The sequence below is a fragment of the Leptonychotes weddellii genome, chromosome 2, assembly GCF_054177405.1.
Source record: "Leptonychotes weddellii isolate Sample4059 chromosome 2, ASM5417740v2, whole genome shotgun sequence".
NCBI classification, from domain to species: domain Eukaryota; kingdom Metazoa; phylum Chordata; class Mammalia; order Carnivora; family Phocidae; genus Leptonychotes; species Leptonychotes weddellii.
In genome coordinates, this window is record NC_138370.1 from 122,149,549 (window position 1) to 122,160,154 (window position 10,606).

Genomic DNA, 10,606 nt, shown 5'->3' on the forward strand with positions numbered 1-10,606 from the left:
ATAAGAATAAAAAAAAAATGACTTGTGTTTGAGTTTACTGATTCTTCTGTTTGATCAAGTCTGTGTTTGAAACCGTCTAGTGAATTTTCCAGTTTAGTTGGATTCTTCAACTCCAGATTTTCTGTTTGGTTCTTTTTTATGGTTTCTGTCTCTTTGTTGATATTCCCATTTTTTTTGTTTTGTTTGTTTTTTAAATTTAAATTCAGTTAGCCAAGGTATAGTAAGTATATCACTGGTTTTTGATATAATGTTCAATGATTCATCAGTTCACTATAACACCCAGTGCTCATCACATCACGTGCCCTCCAATACCCATCACCCAGTTACCCCATCCCCCACCCACCTCCCTTTCCACCACCCTCAGTGTGTTTCCCAGAGTCATGTCTCTTATGGATTGTCTCCCTCTCTGATTTCTTCCCATTCAGTTTTCCCTCCCTTCCCCTGTGGTCCTCTGCACTCTTCCTTATGTTCCACATATGAATGAAACCATACAATAATTGTCTTTCTCTGCTTGACTTATTTCACTTAGCATAATACTCTCCAGTACCATCCATGCCAGTGTAAATGTAGATATTCATCCTTTCTGATGGCTGAGTAATATTCCATTCTATATATGAACATCTTCTTTATCCATTCATCCATTGAAGGATATCTTGGCTCCTTCCATAGTTGACCTGTTATGGACATTACTGCTATGAACATTGGGGTGCATGTGCTCCTTCTTTTCACTACATCTGTATCTTTGGGGTAAATACCCAGTAGTACAATTGCTGGATCATAGGGTAGTTCTATTTTTAACTTTTTGAGGAACCTCCATACTGTTTTCCAAGAATGGTTGTACCAGCTTGCATTCCCACTAACAGTGTGAGAGGGTTTCCCTTTGTCCACATCCTTGCCAACATTTGTAGTTTTCTGTTTTGTTAATTTTAGCCATTCTGACTGGTGTAAGGTGGTATCTCATTGTGGTTTTGATTTGTATTTACCTGATGGCAGGTGATGTGGAGCATTTTTTCATGTGTCTATTGGCATTTTGTATGTCTTCTTTGGAGAAGTGTCTGTTCATGTCTTCTGCCCATTTCTTGACTGGATTATTTGTTTTCTGGGTGTTGAGTTTGAGAAGCTCTTTATAGATCTTGGATACCAGCCATTTATCTGTAATGTTATTTGCAAATATCTTCTCCCATTCTGTAGGTTGCCTTTTAGTTTTGTTGACTGTTTCCTTTGCTGTGCAGAAGCTTTTGATCTTGATGAAGTCCCAATAGTTCATTTTTTGCTTTTGTTTCCCTTGCCTTTGGAGACATGTCTTGCAAAAAAATTGCTTTGTCCAATATCAAAAAGGTTGTTGCCTTTGTTCTCTTCTAGGATTTTGATGGATTCCTGTCTCACATTTAGCTCTTTCATCCATTTGAGTTTATCTTTGTGTATGGTGTAAGAGAATGATCCAATTTCATTCTTCTGCATGTGGCTGTCCAATTTTTCCAGCACCATTTATTGAAGAGACTGTCTTTTCACTGGATATTCTTTCCCGCTTTGTCAAAGATTAGTTGACCATAGAGTTGAGGGTCCATTTCTGGGCTCTCTATTCTGTTCCATTGATCTATGTGTCTGTTTTTGTGCCAGTACCATGTTGTCTTGATGATCAAAGCTTTATGATATAACTTGAAGTCAGGCATTGTAATGCTCCCAGCTCTGGTTTTCTTTTTCAACATTCCCCTGGTGATTTGGGCTCTTCTCTGGTTCCATACAAATTTTAGGATTGTTTATTCCAGCTCTGTGAAAAATGTTGATGATATTTTGATAGGGATTGCATTGAATGTGTAGGATGCTCTGGGCAGCATAGACATATTAACAATGTTTATTCTTCCAATCCATGAGCAAGGAATATTTTTCCATTTCTTTGTGTCTTCCTCAATTTCTTTCATAATTGTTCTGTAGTTTTTGGAGTATAGATAATATACCTCTTTGGTTAGTTTTATTCCTAGGTACTTTATGGTTTTTGATGCAATTATAAATGGGATCAATTCCTTAATTTCTCTTTCTTCTGTCTCATTGTTATTGTATAGAAATGCAACTGATTTCTGTGCATTGATTTTATATCCTGCCATGTTGCTGAATTCCTGTGTGATTTCTAGCAATTTTGGGGTGGAGTCTTTTGGGTTTTCCACATAAAGTATCATGTCATCTGCAAAGAGTGAGAGTTTGACTTCTTTGCCAATTTGAATTTCTTTTATTTCTTTTTGTTGTCTGATTGCTGAGGCTAGGACTTCTAGTACTATGTTGAACAATTGTGGTGAGAATGGGCATCCCTGTCGTGTTCCTGACCTTAGGGAAAAAGCTCTCAGTTTTTCCCCATTGAGAATGATATTCACTGTGGGCTTTTTTCATAGATGGCTTTTATGATATTGTGTTATGTTCCCTCTATCCCTACACTGTGAAGAGTTTTAATCAAGAAAAGATGCTGTATTTTGTTGAATGCTTTCTCTGCATCAGTTGAGAGGATCATATGGTTATTGTCTTGTCTTTTATTAATGTGCTCTATTACAGTGGTTGATTTGTGAATGTTGAACCACCCTTGCATTACAGGAATAAATCCCACCTGGTCATGGTGAATAATCCTTCTAATGTACTGTTGGATCCTGTTGGCTAAGATCGTGATGAGTATTTTGGCATCTGTATTTGTCAGGGATATTGGTGTGTAGTTCTCCTTTTTGGTGGGGTCTTTGTCTGGCTTTGGAATCAGGGTAATTTGGCCTCATAGAACGAGTTTGGAAGTTTTCCTTCGATTTCTATTTTTTGAAACAGCTTCAGTAGAATAGGTATTATTTCTTATATAAATGTTTGGTAGAATTCCCATGAGAAGCCATCTGGCCCTGGACGCTTGTTTTTTGGGGAGATTTTTGATTACTGCTTCAATTTCCTTGCTAGTTATAGGTCTGTTCAGATTGCCTATTTCTTCCTGTTTCAGTAGTGGTAGTTTATAAGTTTCTAGGAATGCATTCATTTCTTCCAGATTGCCTAATTTGTTGGCATATAGTTGCTGATAAAAATTTCTAACAATTGTTTCTATTTCGTTGGCATTATTCATGATCTCTTCCCTTTCATTCATGATTTTATTAATTTGGCTCTTTTCTTTTGGATAAGTCTGGCCAAAGGTTTATCATTCTTATTAGTTCATTCAAAGAACCAGCTTCTAGTTTTGTTGATCTGTTGATCTGTTTTTCTGGTTTTTATTTCATTGATTTCTGCTCTAATCTTTATTAATTCTCTTCTCCTGCTGGGCTTAGGCTTTATTTGCTGTTTTTTCTCCAGCTCCTTTAGGTGTAAGGTTAGCTTGTGCATTTTAGATTTTTCTAATTTTTTGAGAGAGGCTTGGATGGCTTGTACTTCCCTCTTAGGACTGCCTTTGCAGTAGCCCATAGGTTTTGAGTCAATGTGTTTTCATTCTCATTAGTTTCAATGAATTGTTTAAGTTCTTTAATTTCTTGGTTGACCCATTCATTCTTTAGCAGGATGCTCTTTAACCTCCAGGTGTTTGAGTTTCTTCTAAATTTCTTCTTGTGATTTGTGGTCTGAAAATATGCAGGGAATAATCTCAGTCTTTTGGTATCAGTTGAGACCTGATTTGTGACCCAGTATGTGAACTGTTCTGGAGAAAGTTCCATGTGCACTTGAGAAGAATGTGTATTCTGTTGTTTTAGGATGGGATGTTTTGTATATATCTTTGAAGTCCATCTGGTCTAATGTGTCATTCAAAGCTCTTGTTTCTTTGTTGATCTTCTGCTTAGATGATCTGTCCATTGCTGAGTGGAGTGTTGAAATATTCTACTATCATTGTATTATTATTGATATGTTTCTTTACTTTGGTTATTAATTGGTTTTTATAATTGGCTGCTCCCACGTTGGGGGCATAGATATTTATAATTGTTGAGCTTCTTGTTGGATAGACCCTTTAAGTATGATATAGTATCTCTCTACGTCTCTTACTACTGTCTTTGGTTTGAAGTCTGATTTGTTTGATATGAGGCTTGGTACCCCAGCTTTCTTTTGAGGTCCATTAGCATGGTAAGTAATTCTCCATCCCTTCACTTTCAATATGGAGGTGTCTTTAGGTTCAAAATGAGTCTCTTGTAGACAGCGTATGGATGGGTCCTGCTTTTTTACCTAATCTGATATTCTTTGTCTTTTAATTGGAGCATTCAGCCAGTTTACATTTAGAGTAACTATTGAAAGATACATATTTAGTGCCCTTGTATTGCCTGTAAAGTCCCTGTTTCTGTAAGACTGTCCCTGTTACTTTCTGGTCAATGTTATTCTTGGGGTCTCTCTTCGCTTACAGTATCCCACTTAATATTGCAGGGCTGGCTTTGTGGTCATATATTCTTTCAGTTTCTGTCCATCCTAGAAACTCTTTATACTCCTTCCATTCTGAATGATAGCCTTGCTGGATAATGTATTCTTGGCTGAATTTTCTTCTCATTTAGTACCCTGAATATATCTTGCCAGCCCTTTCTGGCCTGCCAGTTTCTGTGGATAGTTATGATGTAATTCTGATGTTTGACCCTTCGTAGGTAAGAAATCTGTTCCCCCTAGCTGCTCTCAGGATAGCTTCCTCAGCTGTAAGATTTGCAAGTTTCACTATTATATGTTGGGGTGTTGATCTATTTTTATTGATTTTGGAAGGAGTCCTCTCTGCCTCTTGGATGTGAATTCTTGTTTCCTTCCCCCAATTATGGAAGTTCTCAGCCATGATTTGCTCAAATATACCTTTTAGCCCTCCCCCCCACCCTCTCTTGGAGACTGATGATCCTGATATTGGTTCTTTTCAATGTATCATTAAATTCTCTAAGTCTCTCTTCATGTGCTATGAGTTGTTTTTCTCCCTTTTCTTCAATTTCCTTCCTTTCCATCAGCCTGTCTTCTAGATCATGGTGATTATTCTCTCTTCTGCCTCACTTACCCTAGCTGTTAGAGTATCCAATTTAGACTGCATCTCATTCATAGCATTTTTATGTTTGACCTGATTAGATCTCATTTCTGCCCTTAGAAATTCCATATTGTCACGTATGCTCTTTTCAAACCTAGTTATAAGCTTTATAATTGCTATCCTGAATTCTATCTCTGACATCTTGCTTATATCAATATCTATTAGTTCTGTGGCAGAGGACATTGTCTCTGGTTCTTTTCTTTGTTGAGAGTTCCTTCTCCTAGTCATTCTGTCAAGAGATGGTTGAGTGAATGCTGAGTCCAACATATTAACAACCCAAGCAAAATGCACCCTAGAAAAAATCCGAGGTCGTCAGAAGCTACCACAGATATGGAAACAAAGCCAAGATGATCCAAAACAATATAAAAGGGGTGGGGGAGACTATAATCTCTCAGGGTGGACAAAGCAGGGTGATCTACCTGCTTGTGACTGATTTTTGGTCTGTGTGTTAGAAGATACTATATCTCAAAATTGCAAAGAAATCAGAACTTCATATATAGAGAGAGTGAAAAACAGACTAGTGTGGAGCATAAATCTATAAAACATAGATATGAAAAAAATGAAAGTTAAAAAGCAACTTAAAAACATAATTTGGGAAATAGAATCTATTTGAAATGGGAACAGGGTAAAAAAAAAAAAAGAAAAAGAAAAGAAACAAAAAAGAAATGTAAAATTTTAGCCTGAAGTATAAGTGAGTCATGAGGGAACACCTGGAGCTCCCTATATTATTTCCCCTGGCGCTGGAGTTCTCCTTTGAGAAATAAGCTTATCATTCACCTGTTTTTCCAGTCTGTCTTCTGGAGGAGGGGCCTGCTGCTCGGCTTCTCAGGTGTCTTTGCTTGGGTGGAGTTGCCCCACCCCTTGTCAGAGGTATGGGCTTAATGTGAGCTGGTCCTCTGTGTGACTTTTGTCCCTTTCTCTTCTCTTTCCACTTCTCTTTGGAGGGTCAGAGCAAATATGGCCATGTGGGAATCTCTGGCCTAGAGGCACAAGGTCGGGGTTCCTTTTCTTCAATAAACCCTCCAGGTCAAACCATCTCCACTTCTGTGTGTACCAAACTCCACAGACTCATGCTATTCGCACCTGCTGCAACTCTCCTGGGGGAGTTCCAGAGACCTAAGGCCATCTCTGTGCTTTGTGCCTTTGCAATTGCTAGTGGCCATGGGCTTGCACATGCACCCTCTTCCACAGCTCCCAGGTCATGTCTGGGTGCCCCCTGCTGTCCTTTCAGGGGCCACACTGCCCTGAGAGCTGTTGCTCAGTGGTGGGTACAAGCCACTTCATATATCCCCTGGGATGCGCCGTCTAGTCCTTTTGAGGGTGGTCAGGCAGAGAGTGGTCTCCCTACTGGCCCAGCTCAAGGTTTATGGTGACCGGAGCTGAGTCCCTTCTGGGTTTACTGACCATAACCAGTCTCCCTGCTCCACTGCTTGCACACTCTATCAGTTCAGACTCCCCCGTTCTTTCTGAGTCTCCTGGGATCCTGGGACCACAATGATCCACCTAGAATTCTGCCCTATTGATCCCATGCCCTTTTCAGAAAGGGATGTCTCTCACTGGAGCAGATTTCTAAAGGTCCCGATTTTGTGCTCCAGTGTTATATCACTTTCTGGTGGCCGGCTTATGAAGGCCCCCTCCCCCCTCCATTTATCTTCTGATATTTCCCCCAAAGATTCAAGGTTCTGCACCTCCTACCTTGCAAAAAGTAGTCATTTTTCTGCTTGTAGAGGTCCAGATAAATTTTCTTACATCTCAGGTTGAATTCATGTGTGTTCAGAATGGTTTGATAGATATCCAGTTACATTTGAGGGACCAGATGAAATGAGGTCCCCTACTCTGCCACCATCTTGCCCCTCCCTCTTGATACTCTCATTTTTGTTCATGCATCATTTCCTGATTTTTTTTTTTTTTTGGTAGTTGTCTATCTGTGTTCTCTTAGAGCTCATTGACCATTTAAAAGAAGGTTATTTTAAATTATTTTTCAGGTAATTCATAGATTTCTGTTTCTTTAGAGTCAGTTTCTAGAGATTTTTGTTTCTTTGATTGTGCCATATTTCCCTGTTGCTTCATATGCTATGTTATATTTTGCTGAAATTTGGGCATTTGAAAGAATGGGCACCTCTCCCATTCTTTATAGACTGGCTTTGTATGGGGGAAGACCTTTACCAATCAGCCTGGCTAGAGATTCTGGAGGCCTTTAAAGTGTTTTCTGGAGATGTGTCTTCTGGGCTTGTACATAGGATTTCCCAGCTAGAGAGGTTTGCCTATTTCTTTTTCTGAAGTTCATAACCTCTTGTTTCCTCTGATGTCTATCTGAATTGCAGGTTCTCAGGTGCTGCAAGAAGCTACTGAGTTCTCCTTCGTTTTCAGTGTCCCTCAGATATCCAAAGTATGTCAGCTCCCTGTCAGTGTTCCAAATTGGGTTAGACAGAAACCAGTCCTTGGTAGCACTTGAAAAGGTGGATAGCATGGAGGACATTAGGAGAAGAAAGAGAAAAATGAAGTGGGGGATGGGAATTGGAGGGAGAGATGAACCATGAGAGACTATGGACTCTGAGAAACAAATAGGGTTTTAGAGGGGAGGGGGGAGGGGGATTGTTTAGCCTGGTGATGGGTATTAAGAAGGGCACGTACTGCAGGGAGCACTGGGTGTTATACGAAAACAATGGATCGTGGATCACTACATCAAAAACTAATGATGTATTGTATGGTGACTAACATAACACAATAAAATTTTAAAAAAAAGAAAAAAAAGAAAAGAAAAGCACACTCTGGAATGTTACTCTTTCTTTCCTTCCTGAGAGAGAAGCCATGAGTTGAGTATTTTATCCTGATCAAGCTGAGCTGTGCCAGCTGGGTGAAAGGGTTATCTTGGATAAAAGGCAATGGCTTTTCTTATTCATTTCAACACCACTATTCTTGCCTGTGCACTAGCTTGGAGTACTGTAATTTCTTAACTATTTTCTGGAGTTCCCAAAAAGACTCTTTGTACCATTTACTTCTGTTAAGTTGGTGTCTCTGTTGGGGGAATCAGGTCTGGGGCTTCCCATTCTGTCATCTTGTTGATGCCACTCCTAACTGGAACACTTTTGAGAGGGAACTTAATTTACTGTAAGGTTGGCAGCCCTGAGAACTCCTTTTTTTAATGTAGCATGTAATGGGTGTATTCCTGCTCCCCAAAGAATGAGGAGCAGACGAGAGTGAACTTAATTTATATATAATATATAACTCAACTGGGACACTTTTGAGAGGGAGTGGTTAAAATTATTAAAATTATATAATTTTCGGAATTTATTAACTATGTAAGATATTGGCTTTGTTACACTGGTAGGCCTATAAAACAGTTCTATTTAAAAATATTTGCAAAAAAACATTTGCAATAGAAGTATATACTTATGTATGTTAAGCCAAAATATCATTACTACAAAAGCCAAGTAAATTTATCTTGAATGTTGAAATTTTAAACTGAATTACAATGGCATTCACAATAATGAGAGCTGTTTCACTTTCATCATAATGAACTTCTAACCTTGATTCCCTGCAATAGAAGAAAACAATGAATTTTTATTGGACTCATCCTAAATGACTTTCTCTCTGAAGTGTCTAAAGGCTTTGAAGTAAAACTGACGTAATTTAACACTGAGAAGTTCTTCTTCTGCTATTGGAGCCAACATATTGGTAGTTCTCACTTTACTTTTGTACATGCAAAAAACACTTAGAATTGAAAATGAGCAAAATAATTTATAAGTTTGCTCCAAATGAAGTCATGCTTTATCTGGAAATATATAAGTACTAACTCCTGAAGCTACATGTGTTAAATCTGCTTCTTTGGGCACAGTTTTTACATAACAACTGCTAACTTTTTATAGAAGGAATTACATTGTCCTTTTTTTAAAAGTAATCATTCTGTTGAAGTGTAATTTATGTAATCCACAGGAAAATGCACAGATTGTAAAGTGTAGAGCTCAATAAACACTTTGAATCAAGAAATAGAACATTAACACCACCCCATTCTCCCACAATTATACATCCTTCTTCCCCAAGGGTAATCATTATCCTGATACCTAGCACTGTCATTTATGTTACTTACTTTTAAACTTCACATAAATGGCTTTTTTTTTTTTTTTTGCCTTTGACTCCTTTGCCTCAATATTGTATTTGTGAAATTCATCCATGTTTCATATAGCAAGAGTTTCTCTCTTTTCTTTGCTGCAAAGTATTCTTGTGTGTGAATGCCACAATTTATTTAGCTGTTTTACTAAATTTCTATTTCTTTTCAGTTTTGACTATTATGAATACTTTTGTACCTTTTGGGATGCTTATGTACTCATTTTTGTTGACTGTATGACCAGTAGTATTAAAGCTGAACTGTGTGTTCAGCTTTAATAGATACTGCAAAACAGATGTTCTGCATCTGGATTGCTTGAACTCTATTTCCTGTACACATTTCACATATATTTCACGTGTAATTTCCCATATTTCCTGCTGGAGGCCCAGGAGCTTCAGACATCTCAGGGGCTGGGGTATAGGCCACTGCATAATTAGTTGATACACAGTTGCCATTGAAGACAGCAGCATGGAATACTTCCCTCTTCCAATTTCTTTGTAGGGAAGGGGTAAACTTGGTTAGCCCCTCCCCACCCCCAAAGCCTAGGAGGCAAGGAGTGGTGGGCAAGAGAATTGCTAGTAAGTAAGAGGGTATCTGGAGATTGGCACTTTCTTTCCAAGTTGCTCTTTGTCATGGTCTTGTTGACCTGCTCTCACCTGAGAAGGGGAAAGATCAGGAAAGAGGTCTGAGAATACATGTGTATGATAATGCAGGCAAGGAAGGAAATTTGTGTTTCCAAATATGTACAGAAAATGGATCTGGCCCATTTCCATATACTGCAGAATTGGGACCATGGAGCGTAGTTGAAATTTGGGGTTGCAGGCTTGCTGTTCCAGTGGGTGACAAAGGGGCATGCACATCAGAAGAACATGGTATGAGGCCTCCAGCTGGAAAATATGGCTGAATCTCCCAAGGGACTACCAAACCTAGACAAATTACTTGGGATAAACTCCTCATCAGTAAGCCTGTTGGGCACTGGTTCCCCACACCATGTCTATGGACAGCAAGCTTGATCAGTGGTGATGATAAAAGAAAGGATACATCAGCATTGCCTGGGATGTTCCATAACCAGATGTCTTTTTTTCTGACCCCTCTGGGGTTAGACTCAAAAGAAGGGAAATTGCAGGGAAGGAGGATGTGCTGTGAAAGGAAATCCCCACATGCGCCACCTATACCTGCCTAAAGCTGTAAGTCTAGTTGCAAGGTAGTTAAGGGAGTGTCTATGAAATAAGTGATTGATATTTAAAAATAAACAGAACTTCGTAAACAAAACCATTCTGTTATGTAACTGGAAGGGACAGCAAATTATGGAGTAGGGCAGAGATGATAGTAGGGGTCCTGCTATCCATTAAAAGGAGGATTAGCAGAGCAGAATTAAAAATATTTATTAGAAAAATAAAATAGTTCTGTGTTTACACCCAAGTTGTTGAGGCTGCTGAATCAAATCAGTTACAAAACCTGACATAAATTACTTGGCTAATGTCACCTGCACAAAGAAGACAAGGTCTGCATCT

The 10,606-nt window shown here is 38.8% G+C and overlaps 1 non-coding gene across 1 annotated transcript; it reads right to left on the reverse strand.

Annotated features, from left to right (window-relative positions):
• Positions 1-8,069: 8,069 nt before the first annotated feature.
• Positions 8,070-8,205, reverse strand: LOC115942918 (small nucleolar RNA U109). The gene has a single exon (XR_004077492.1). It is a non-coding gene; the product is annotated as a small nucleolar RNA U109 (small nucleolar RNA).
• Between the last annotated feature and the right edge of the window lie 2,401 nt (positions 8,206-10,606).